The sequence below is a fragment of the Mytilus edulis genome, chromosome 12 (assembly GCF_963676685.1).
Source record: "Mytilus edulis chromosome 12, xbMytEdul2.2, whole genome shotgun sequence".
NCBI classification, from domain to species: domain Eukaryota; kingdom Metazoa; phylum Mollusca; class Bivalvia; order Mytilida; family Mytilidae; genus Mytilus; species Mytilus edulis.
Window position 1 is genome coordinate 16,897,673 of NC_092355.1, and position 12,555 is coordinate 16,910,227.

At 28.1% G+C, this 12,555-nt stretch overlaps 1 long non-coding RNA gene across 1 annotated transcript; it reads right to left on the reverse strand.

The window, feature by feature from the left end:
* Positions 1–783: 783 nt before the first annotated feature.
* On the reverse strand, positions 784–3,828 carry LOC139497336 (uncharacterized). The gene is made up of 2 exons (XR_011657748.1): positions 3,602–3,828; positions 784–1,752 (listed from the first exon to the last, which is right to left on the reverse strand). It is a non-coding gene; the product is annotated as an uncharacterized lncRNA (long non-coding RNA).
* Positions 3,829–12,555: the final 8,727 nt, after the last annotated feature.

Here is a 12,555-nt window from a genome sequence, read left to right on the forward strand (position 1 = left end):
TTGAATTTCAGAGTTCTTCCATCCCCCAAATTTATGGTTAAACGTTTATAGTAACCATAGAAACAGAGAAAAATACTAAACATAAAAACCATGAAAATGGTGTCATTGTCAGATGAAATAAGCCATTCAAAAATGTCAAACATGTACAACTTACATTTATTCCATAATTATGCCAAAAGTAGTGATCCTATACATGTACAATGTAGCTTATAGCTTATGTGAAACATTGATGACCTTCGGCTATTGTCTGCTCTGAAGTTGGGTTGTTGTCTTTTTTGGCACATTCCCCATTTCCAGTGTCAATTTTATTAGGAAGTATAAACTGAGAAACAAACCTAACCATGTTAACATTGTATCAAACTGAAATAACCTTAATCACTTAAATTATCCATGAAGGTCAAGGTCAGGTCAACCCAACCTGATAGACAAGTAGATCTTTCAAGATACTCATATACAATAAAATGTATCCAATTACATATATAAAATATACAGTATAAAAGAGCATTTCATTGATTAAGTAACAGTATATTTTACATGCAGTCATTGAACCATGAAAATGGGGTCAGGTGCAATGTACATATAATGGCAAACTGAAACATCATAACATATTAATTAGCTACTAGCATCTGAATACAAGACAAGAAACATCCAGCTCTTTTAGCTTTTAAAATGTAAAGCTCTATAAAATAGCTTACATCATCACCCCAAGACTGTAATACACATTTCTTGTATACAACCAACTTTCATGACTTTTGTGTAAGGCGAGACAAAATAAAATGATACTTTGAAGTACATGTATTGTTTAATATGTTTGACTACTATTATAAAATGCCAGTTTCAGAATGAACAGTAATTTAGAAGATTATTAAAATACATGTAGATACATTCAGACTATTATAACTATACAGCAAGCTGTCATTCGACTCTAACCAACAACCATGCCAGGGCTGTAAAGCTTGTCTAGGTTGGTAAAAACTTCCATCATCATGCATATATATGACACTAACCAATAGTGATGGACCGTGACAGACCCTCATGGAAAGTAAAGGAGGTTTAACACTCCCTGGTGGTACATGTAGCCAACAATAGCAATGGCAGCATAGAAACTCTTATTATATCCAAATTCTTATTTCAAATGAATAATTATCCAAGGTGAATCAGATGATGTATGATCATGATGCTGCACTTTTAGTATTGACAATGATTGATATTCACTGAAACTAGAAATTTCCATTATTCCAATTTTCTATTCTTAATGATATAACTATCCAAGATAATCATGGAATTAAGATATGATGCACTACTAATATTCCTAGAAAACTTTAAATTCTCTTTATTTCAAATTGTTAATATTACTTATTTCAAATATATATATATATATATATATATATCAAAGGTATGCTCTGTCACCAAGTAATGTAGTACATTGTATTTCCTACATTTTTTCTATGAATTGTAAGTTTGCTATTTGTTCAATTCACAATTCTCTTTTGGTCCAATCAGATCATCCCATCAACTGTACATCATGACATAATGCTGTTAGCTCTATCAACGTTATTTCCAAACCAATAAGTAACACAAAATTATGAATGAATCCACAATTTCACAATTTATAGCTACAGGTACAAATGAGGTACCATATGAGAGTAACTTAGTGACACTATATATTTCCTATATATACATTGATATACATGATATATGCCGCTTCATAATCTGGCTGGGAATCATGCTCAAACCAATGTGATATCTTATCTACAAATAAAATATACATTAAGAACAAAGTATTTATTATATATAAACTTGTATTTATCTACAAGAAAAACTAGCAATCATAATTTGCTTGACAACAAAGTTTAATGATGTAAAGAAATGAATTTATGACTTATACAATTTAATTGATAAGTCCCTTATGAGAAGAAGAATAAAACCCTTTTTTGAGGTTCTATTTCTAAAACAAAATGTTCTCTCTTTCTACATCATTGTTTTCTTAGGTGTATACTTCATTGAAGGGTTACTGTCTAATAGAGGCTATAGCACTATACTTGTTGTGATCAATTTATAATACTTTTTTATTTTAAAATAGAATTTGTTGAATATTACTACCAACGTGACATGGTGACAAAGCAAATAGTATTTATAAGATTCTTCTTCTCCTTCTTTATAATCCATCAACATACTGATGATAACGTGTCCGGCACTTATTTAACTATGCCGCGTATGCGTGGGATCTAATTTTTATTTAGTCATGACAGTCATGACAGTGAATAATATACAAAAGATAAAAATAAAAATTTCAACATAATTTCTTTTTCTTGTTATAACATATATTTAAGTTCTACAAAATTTAGAGCATAACAAATCATTTATAACAAAATAATGAATCATACCCGTAAAATCTTAAATTTCTTATCACAAAAGATGAAAAGTGTTGAAAATTGTTGTTAAGGACGCAATGCCGTCTCATCATTTGGAATCAGGCATGTCAGGGCACAATATCAATATACTTTTTTTTTTGCCCCGGGCAATTTTGAGGTTATTGCATATATACAAACCCAAGCCTTGAACATGTTGAAGGTATTCATAACACATATGTGACAAATTATAATTATTGTACATCACCCACCAGTGGCTATATAAATAGGTATATCATCGTCGTAACTAGTCCGAGATTACTCTGACGTCCAAACGGCTGTTTTGCCAGACAAGCTTGTCTGGGACTACATCGTAACATGTGAAGATTGGTTGGTTATTGGTTAATAAAAAAAAGTGACAAATATTTCTTGCAAATTTAGGACGTGACAGTTATCAATACATTAACATACAATATGTAGGATTACTCGATCAGGGGTTTAGGTCTTGTAACTGTTGTATAGGCCATCCCGCACAACCATACCATTGTGAATACCCCACATGTCAATGCATGTTAGGCAATAAACAGGGGTGGATCCAGCCATTTTTAAAAGGGGGTTTAAACCATACTAGTTTATATGTAACTTTTTAAATCATCCATTGATCTTCCAAAAAACATGAAAAAGGGGGGGGGGGGTCCAATCACAGGAACAATTTTTTTACAAGCCCAAATTCTTACTTTGCCTTTGAACAGGCTACTATCTAAGAGTGTGGAGTATTGGAACGTCGATTCATACCTGTATGCACAAATTTAACAAATGTGAACATTTTTCCTTCAAACTCTTGGGTGATGATCCATGATCAAATACAGAGTTGTATAAGTCTAGTTTCTCGTACAATGGACCAAAAGTGTGGAATGCTCTTCCTAATTCAATAAAAAAATCAAATACAGTATCCGAATTTAAACATAAATACAAATCTATGTACTTTTAACATTACCATCATAATTTTACTGTAATGCCATATCATAATTGTTTATTGTATTTTAAATTGTACATAATCTTTATTTAATTTATTATTATTGATGCATTGTTTATTTGTAATGTAATTATTATTGTATTAAGAGAGCCTTATTGAAAATTGGTGTAATCCAAATGAGTTACTCTCTCTAAATAAAGATATTATTATTATTATTATTATGATCAATGATTATTCTGATAGACATGTATTAAAATATTCATTTTCTACTCACCAATTGCAATTTCCAGCTCAGCTTATATTGTACTATAGTTTCATTCTACCATGTCAACGATTTTGTGTAAAATAAGTTAGCTATTCTTAGAAGCGCTGACACTGCCGACACACATGCGACATGAATGCAACAAAAATAAAGAGGGTACGGTAACGTTAAATCGTTTACGGGCGAAGAATTATTTTCCGTTTTTAATTAAACTTGTCAGATTTGATTAATTATCGTCGAAAAATGTCCCTAATGGGTAGTCATTCAAATTAAACCAGCTTTATTATGCTGTATGCATGTAATATATATGTAACCTGGTCTTTAAATGTACTTTAAGTACAGTGTATTTATAAACATTTTCTTGATTATTTATCCTATTTCAAATATAAATTTGAATGAGTTTATAAGCCTTTTTCTGCTATAATATTCAAACTTTATTTTTTAACGAAGGCTTCTGGTATGTAGTTTTTTTTACAAAAGGCTCTCGAATTATAGACACATTAAAAAATAAAGATGGAAAGTCAAACGCATGAGTCTGGCAAAAATAAAGTTAACGGACAATGTCATGACAATAAACGGAAAACGATAAAAGACAGAGTTATATCTATATATTTTTTTCCCTGCCTCAAATTTACTCAAATGCAATTTATATAGGTAACATAAAAAGATAAATGATAATGCATTCATTTACAATATTTAAAAATAGTTACATCTTAAATTTAATTTAACATGTTAAGATCACGTTTTTAAGTGTTCACATCCGTTATCATTAAATAAGGGTGTAAAAATGAATGACAAATTCTTCACCACGTACGGCAGTCTGTAATTGCATATAAAACGTATTGCAATCACTTGTAAACCATTAAATATAAAGGTTCAGGTGCTTATATTCAATAATCAAATATTATTTCGGCAATCTGTTGATTTTTTTTAGTCAATTCGCGGCGATTTGTGCAGCAGTATGACTTTGAGCTACTTTTTTTATTTATATAATTATAAAACAGTGTTAAATAATTAAATAGGAAGAAGTTAGAGTTCAAATTGAATATTTGTTTTATTTAAATAACATGATTAAGGGGACGTGGTAGACTTTCAGTTAAAAAAATCGTCTTCTTTCACAGTTTTATTTTATTCTTGAAAGGGGAGCAACCCCTGATAAATAATGGGAAAGTTTCACTCGTTTTGTGTCCAAATTATTAAAATCTGAACACGACTGGACACGGTCTGACAACATCTTGACGTCAGTTTGTATCCATGGTCTCTTTTGGTCTGACACGGTCTTAACGGATCTAAACAGCTCGCTAGAAGATACAGTCTTAAATATCTTGACATGCCTTAACGGGACTAATTTACCTAATGAGACTATCGATCCGAATGGAGACTTAACGATCTGACAAATCTTGACGTTTTCCTCTAGCGGTAAATCCAGTCAATTAAGATACGATCAGACCAAAATGACCGTTTCAGACTGAAATCGTGCTACTAGTGGTACATCAAATTGAGAAAGGAAATTGGGAAGGTTCCAAAGAGACAACAACCAGACAATAGAACAGACAACAGCAGAGGGTCACAAACAGGTCTTCAATGCAGAGAGAAATTCCCGCACCGGATGCGTCCTTCAGCTGATCACTAAACAAATATATATACTAGTTCAGTAATAAAGAACGCCATACTAAACTCCAAATTGTACACAAGAAACTAAAATTAAAAATACACATACATGCGTAACAGTAAACGTAATACTTAAACAATTTTTAATTTTGAGACTACCCCTTCGTATTACATGTAAACTGTAGGTGTCATTAGTAGGTGTAGAGAGTTGTGACAACTGCTATTAGAATAAAAATTACGCTTTCATGTAGCGTTAAATTTCAAAACGTTTGGTAGACACAAAGCTTAATATAAACTGTTATTCGAAAATAAAGTAAAGCTCATATGTTGTTTGCAATAGATTATCAACAGGTTGTTTAATACATATATAAAGTTGTATGTACATACATCATTCTGATGGATTTTATTCAACATGAAATAGATGTCAGGAGTATGATAGAATAGACAATCAACAATTTTCATATTTTACATGACACATTAAAATAATTCAAATTGCCGTCGGCTAAGTCACAGAAATTAGAAAATAGTTTCAAGACGACTTATTGAAAAGAAAGAACGATCAATTAAGAGACATTTTGACAATATTTCATATTATGCTTGGGCATATAGTTTCCATATTTGACGTCATATTTTACAGTAGAAAATGAGGGGATACAAAGTTTTGATAATTCTGAATTATTTATTCGTCATAACACTTAGCTTGCCTGCCGGGTAATTTTTAGCTATCTTTTTTATTATTGGGCAAAGACTTCTGTCCATGTTTAAAATCAATGATATAGGAAAAAAATACAACATTATAAAGTATGAACATCTTTACATCGAATATAAATTTAAAAATATTTGTTTTGAAATGCGAAATAGGAGTACTGAAATAGTTCGACTTTGACGAAAATGTTTACTGTGTAATGAGATTTGTTAATTTTCAATTTATCGACAACAAAAAAGTAGCTGCTCGGAAGATGTACAAATACCATACACGCTTAAATTCATGTATTATTAAGTTGAAGACCACAATCATTCCCTTCTTAAAAGAAGCAAGGGAAGCTTTACAACTGTAATCAAAAGCCTAAGTGTAATCATAGGTACAGACGTAGCGTCCGCCAATGTCTACTACAGTACTTGCAACCTTAGGCGTTACTGTTTGACGTGAACTTGACTGATCGGTGAATGATCGGTGACGGATGTTTGACTGATCGATGAGTGATCGGTGATCGGTGACCCATAGGATCCGTCAGATAAGTCAAATAACCTATGTGAGAGTTACCCTGACAACTGTCACCGATCGGTCAGTAAATTAAATTTATGCACGGATCAGACGGATACGTATATATTTAAAATTCTTATGTAAACCGAACTCCACAGTGTTTACAATCGATGAACGCGGACCTCTACGAAGACACCTTAATTTACACGTTATAATTTGTAATAAAATTAGTTGCAATAAAAAAGTAAAAATAGTTTAACAGAATAAGATACTTAGAGCGTTAAATTGTTTGTGTTGATTAACTTTTTCGTATTAAATATTATAAACATCAGAGACAAATATAATACATAATTGTATTATATGACTCAGTTAACATGAACTTATTTCTACGAAAATGGTTATTGTTGACCGCCATTGGATTTTTGAACTTTTAATAGTTTCGAATAGGTTGTTTTTTCATGAAATTAAAAGAATGTCAAAGAAATGATATTAAAAGTTTGTTCCCATTGTTTAGAATTACCAAAATTAATCTTCTTTTTATCAAACATTGTACTATTTTATTTGCAATCAGTTATTTTTACCATCTTGAGACAAGTCTTCTAATCAGAATTGAGATATAATGAGAATTAAAATACTTAAACTTTAATTTTGTGGAATAAGAATGCAGTTATTGATTTATTTTGATGCATATTATTAACTGTCATAAGATTTCAGTACTTTTTGTACATAATGATTGGCTGTTCTTCATAAAATAATCTTACTTTCAGGAAAAAGATATTAAATTTTTGTACGCGTTCCCTAAAATGCAAATATTTCTTCATTTTACTGAAAATTATTGACCGCCATTGGATTTTTGTACTTTCTATAGTTTATTTTTCATAAAATTAAAAGAATGGCAGAGAAATCATACTAAAATTTTATTCGCATTGTTAAAAATAACCAAAATTATTCTTCTTTTTATTAAAAATGATACTATTTTATTTGAAATCAGTTATTTTTACCATCTAGAGACAAGTCTTCTAATCAGAATAGAGATATAGTGAGAATTAAAATACTTAAACTTTTATTTTTGTGGAATAAGAATGCAGTTATTTATTTATTTTGATGCAAATTATTAACTGTCATATGATTTCAGTACTTTTTGTACATCATGATTGGCTGTTCTTCATAGAATAATCTAACTTTCAGGAAAAAGATATAAAATTTTTGTACGCGTTGCTTAAAATGCAAATATTTCTTCATTTTACTGAAAATTATTGACCGCCATTGTATTTTTGTACTTTTTATATTTAAGAATAGTTTTTTCTCATAAATTAAAAGAATATCAGAAAAATCCTACTAAAATTTTGTTCCCATTGTTTAAAATAATCAAAATTATTCTTCTTTTTATCAAAAATGATACTATTTTATTTTAAATCAGTTATTTTTACCACCTTGAGACAAGTCTTCTGATCAGAATTCAGATATAATGAGAATTAAAATACTTAAACTTGATAATGATTGGCTGTTCTTCATAAAATAATTTTACTTTAAGGAAAAAGATAATAAATTTTTGTACGTGTTGCCTAAAATGCAAATATTTCTTCATTTTACTGAATATTATTGACCGCCATTGGATTTTTGTACTTTTTATAGTTTAGAATAGTTTTTTTTTCATAAAATTAAAAGAATGGCAGAGAAATCATACTGAACTTTTATTTGCATTGTTAAAAATAACCAAAATTATTCTTCTTTTTATCAAAAATGATACTATTTTATTTGAAATCAGTTATTTTTACCATCAAGAGACAAGTCTTCTAATCAGAATTCAGATATAATGAGAATTAAAATACTTAAACTTTTATTTTTGTGGAATAAGAATGTAGTTATTGATTTATTTTGATACATATAATAACTGTCACATGATTTCAGTACTTTTTGTACATCATGATTGGCTGTTCTTCATAAAATATGCTTACTTTAAGGAAAAAGATATAAAATTTTTGTACGCGTTGCCTAAAATGCAAATATTTCTTCATTTTACTGAAAATTATTGACCGCCATTGGAATTTTGTACTTTTTATAGTTAAGAATAGTTTTTTTTTAAATTGATAGAATATCAGAAAAATCGTACTAAAATTTTGTTCGCATTGTTTAAAATAATCAAAATTATTCTTCTTTTTATCAAAAATGATACTATTTTATTTGAAATCAGTTATTTTTACCATCTTGAGACAAGTCTTCTAATTAGAATTGAGATATAATGAGAATAAAAATACTTAAACTTTGATTTTTGTGGAATAAGAATGCAGTTATTGATTTATTTTTATACAAATAATAACCGTCACATGATTTCAGTATTTTTTGTACATCATGATTGGCTGCTCTTCATAAAATATGCTTACTTTAAGGAAAAAGATATAAAATTTTTGTACGCGTTGCCTAAAATGCAAAGATTTCTTCATTTTACTTAAAATTATTGACCGCCATTGGAATTTTGTATTTTCTATAGTTTATTTTTCATAAAATTAAAAGAATGGCAGAGAAATCATACTAAAATTTTATTCGCATTGTTAAAAATAACCAAAATTATTCTTCTTTTTATTAAAAATGATACTATTTTATTTGAAATCAGTTATTTTTACCATCTAGAGACAAGTCTTCTAATCAGAATAGAGATATAGTGAGAATTAAAATACTTAAACTTTTATTTTTGTGGAATAAGAATGCAGTTATTTATTTATTTTGATGCAAATTATTAACTGTCATATGATTTCAGTACTTTTTGTACATCATGATTGGCTGTTCTTCATAGAATAATCTAACTTTCAGGAAAAAGATATAAAATTTTTGTACGCGTTGCTTAAAATGCAAATATTTCTTCATTTTACTGAAAATTATTGACCGCCATTGTATTTTTGTACTTTTTATATTTAAGAATAGTTTTTTCTCATAAATTAAAAGAATATCAGAAAAATCCTACTAAAATTTTGTTCCCATTGTTTAAAATAATCAAAATTATTCTTCTTTTTATCAAAAATGATACTATTTTGTTTTAAATCAGTTATTTTTACCACCTTGAGACAAGTCTTCTGATCAGAATTCAGATATAATGAGAATTAAAATACTTAAACTTGATAATGATTGGCTGTTCTTCATAAAATAATTTTACTTTAAGGAAAAAGATAATAAATTTTTGTACGTGTTGCCTAAAATGCAAATATTTCTTCATTTTACTGAATATTATTGACCGCCATTGGATTTTTGTACTTTTTATAGTTTAGAATAGTTTTTTTTTCATAAAATTAAAAGAATGGCAGAGAAATCATACTGAACTTTTATTTGCATTGTTAAAAATAACCAAAATTATTCTTCTTTTTATCAAAAATGATACTATTTTATTTGAAATCAGTTATTTTTACCATCAAGAGACAAGTCTTCTAATCAGAATTCAGATATAATGAGAATTAAAATACTTAAACTTTTATTTTTGTGGAATAAGAATGTAGTTATTGATTTATTTTGATACATATAATAACTGTCACATGATTTCAGTACTTTTTGTACATCATGATTGGCTGTTCTTCATAAAATATGCTTACTTTAAGGAAAAAGATATAAAATTTTTGTACGCGTTGCCTAAAATGCAAATATTTCTTCATTTTAATGAAAATTATTGACCGCCATTGGAATTTTGTACTTTTTATAGTTAAGAATAGTTTTTTTTTAAATTGATAGAATATCAGAAAAATCGTACTAAAATTTTGTTCGCATTGTTTAAAATAATCAAAATTATTCTTCTTTTTATCAAAAATGATACTATTTTATTTGAAATCAGTTATTTTTACCATCTTGAGACAAGTCTTCTAATCAGAATTGAGATATAATGAGAATTAAAATACTTAAACTTTTGTTTTTGTGGAATAAGAATGTAGTTATTGATTTATTTTGATACAAATAATAACGTCACATGATTTCAGTACTTTTTGTACATCATGATTGGCTGTTCTTCATAAAACATGCTTACTTTAAGGAAAAAGATATTAAATTTTTGTACGCGTTTCCTAAAATGCAAATATTGTTTCATTTTACTGAAAATTATTGACCGCCATTGGATTTTTGTACTTTTTCTAGTTGAGAATAGTTTTTTTTCATAAAATTGAAATAATATCAGAAAAATCCTAATAAAATTTTGTTCGCATTGTTTAAAATAATCAAAATCATTCTTCTTTTTATCAAAAATGGTACTATTTTATTTGAAATCAGTTATTTTTACCATCTTGAGACAAGTCTTCTAATCAGAATTGAGATATAATGAGAATTAAAATACTTAAACTTTTGTTTTTGTGGAATAAGAATGTAGTTATTGATTTATTTTGATACAAATAATAACGTCACATGATTTCAGTACTTTTTGTACATCATGATTGGCTGTTCTTCATAAAACATGCTTATTTTAAGGAAAAAGATATTAAATTTTTGTACGCGTTTCCTAAAATGCAAATATTTTTTCATTTTACTGAAAATTATTGACCGTCATTGGAATTTTGTACTTTTTATAGCTTAGGATAGTTTTTTTTTCATAAAATTAAAAATAATATCAGAAAAATCATACTAAAATTTTGTTCGCATTGTTTAAAATAATCAAAATTATTCTTCTTTTTATCAAAAATGATACTATTTTATTTGAAATCAGTTATTTTTACCATCTTGAGACAAGTCTTCTAATTAGAATTGAGATATAATGAGAATTAAAATACTTAAACTTTTATTTTTGTGGAATAAGAATGCAGTTATTGATTTATTTTGATACAAATTATTAACCGTCATATGATTTCAGTACTTTTTGTACATCATGATTGGCTGTTCCTCATAAAACATGCTTACTTTAAGGAAAAAGATAGTAAATTTTTGTACGCGTTGCCTAAAATGCAAATATTTCTTCATTTTACTGAAAATTATTGACCGCCATTGGATTTTGTAATTTTTATAGTTTGAAATAGTTTTTTTGTTCATAAAATTAAAGGAATGTCAGAGAAATCATACTAAAATTTTATTCGCATTGTTTAGAATAACCAAAATTATTCTTCTTTTTATTAAAAATGATACTATTTTATTTGAAATCAGTTATTTTACCATCTTGAGACAAGTCTGCTAATTAGAATTGAGATGTAATGATGTACTTTTTATTGTTTACGAGTAAATATCTTTTTTATTAAAAAAAGACTAACAGAAAATATAATGTAATATTGTTTGCATTGTTTAAAATTAATTCTATTTCTTATTAAAAAATACAGCAGTTATTTTTTGTAATTTGTTATTTTAAATGCTTCGATTGTGACGAGAATATAGAAAGTCCGTGATTATGATAAGTTTTTTTTAAGAATTTCATGATCAAGGACGTATAACTAACGTCTAATATACGTCCTTGATGATGATAAGGATACAAAAATTTAAAATATTGAAAAAAAAATAGACTACATTTTTCAATAACTGATTCTTTCATTTTGTTTTTCCCGAGAATGTTTGGAAAATAATAAAATAAAAACCGCGATGTAGACACCGTTTTAGAACTCGCCGGTTTTGAAAATATATAACCTAAATAAAACGAAAAAGACCATTCTTTAATGATGATATTTTAATTTAGGTTTTATCTATACATTTCTTTTCATTTCAATTCATAAAACTTTGCTAAATAATTAATAAACAAAATGTATAATTGAACGTTCGATTTTCAAGAGTCGCCATTTTAATTAGATGAAACGAAACTAAGATTCCGTAATTTGTATTAGTTTATCATGTGACGTATTACAGTTCAATCCGTCATCAAGGTCGATCGGTACTATCCGTCCGATCAGTCCGATCAGTCAATTACTTTTACTATAAGTCTGACGGATTGCTGACGTGAGTTTGACGCGAACTTGACTGATCGGTGACTGATCGATGACCGCTGATTGATCGCTGAAATAGTAACGCCTAAGGTTGCAAGTACTGTATGCGTTATATTACTGGTTCACATTGGTGTTGTGTCAGTGTAATTCATACGTAAACTAAACATGATTACGTTCTCGTTGATAAAACTATATGTTTACATGTAGTTTTAATCATGTTTTGTCTACATTCAGTCGAAAGTCAATTTAGGCCTTGTGTGGGCTTAGTGTAAATAAAACAA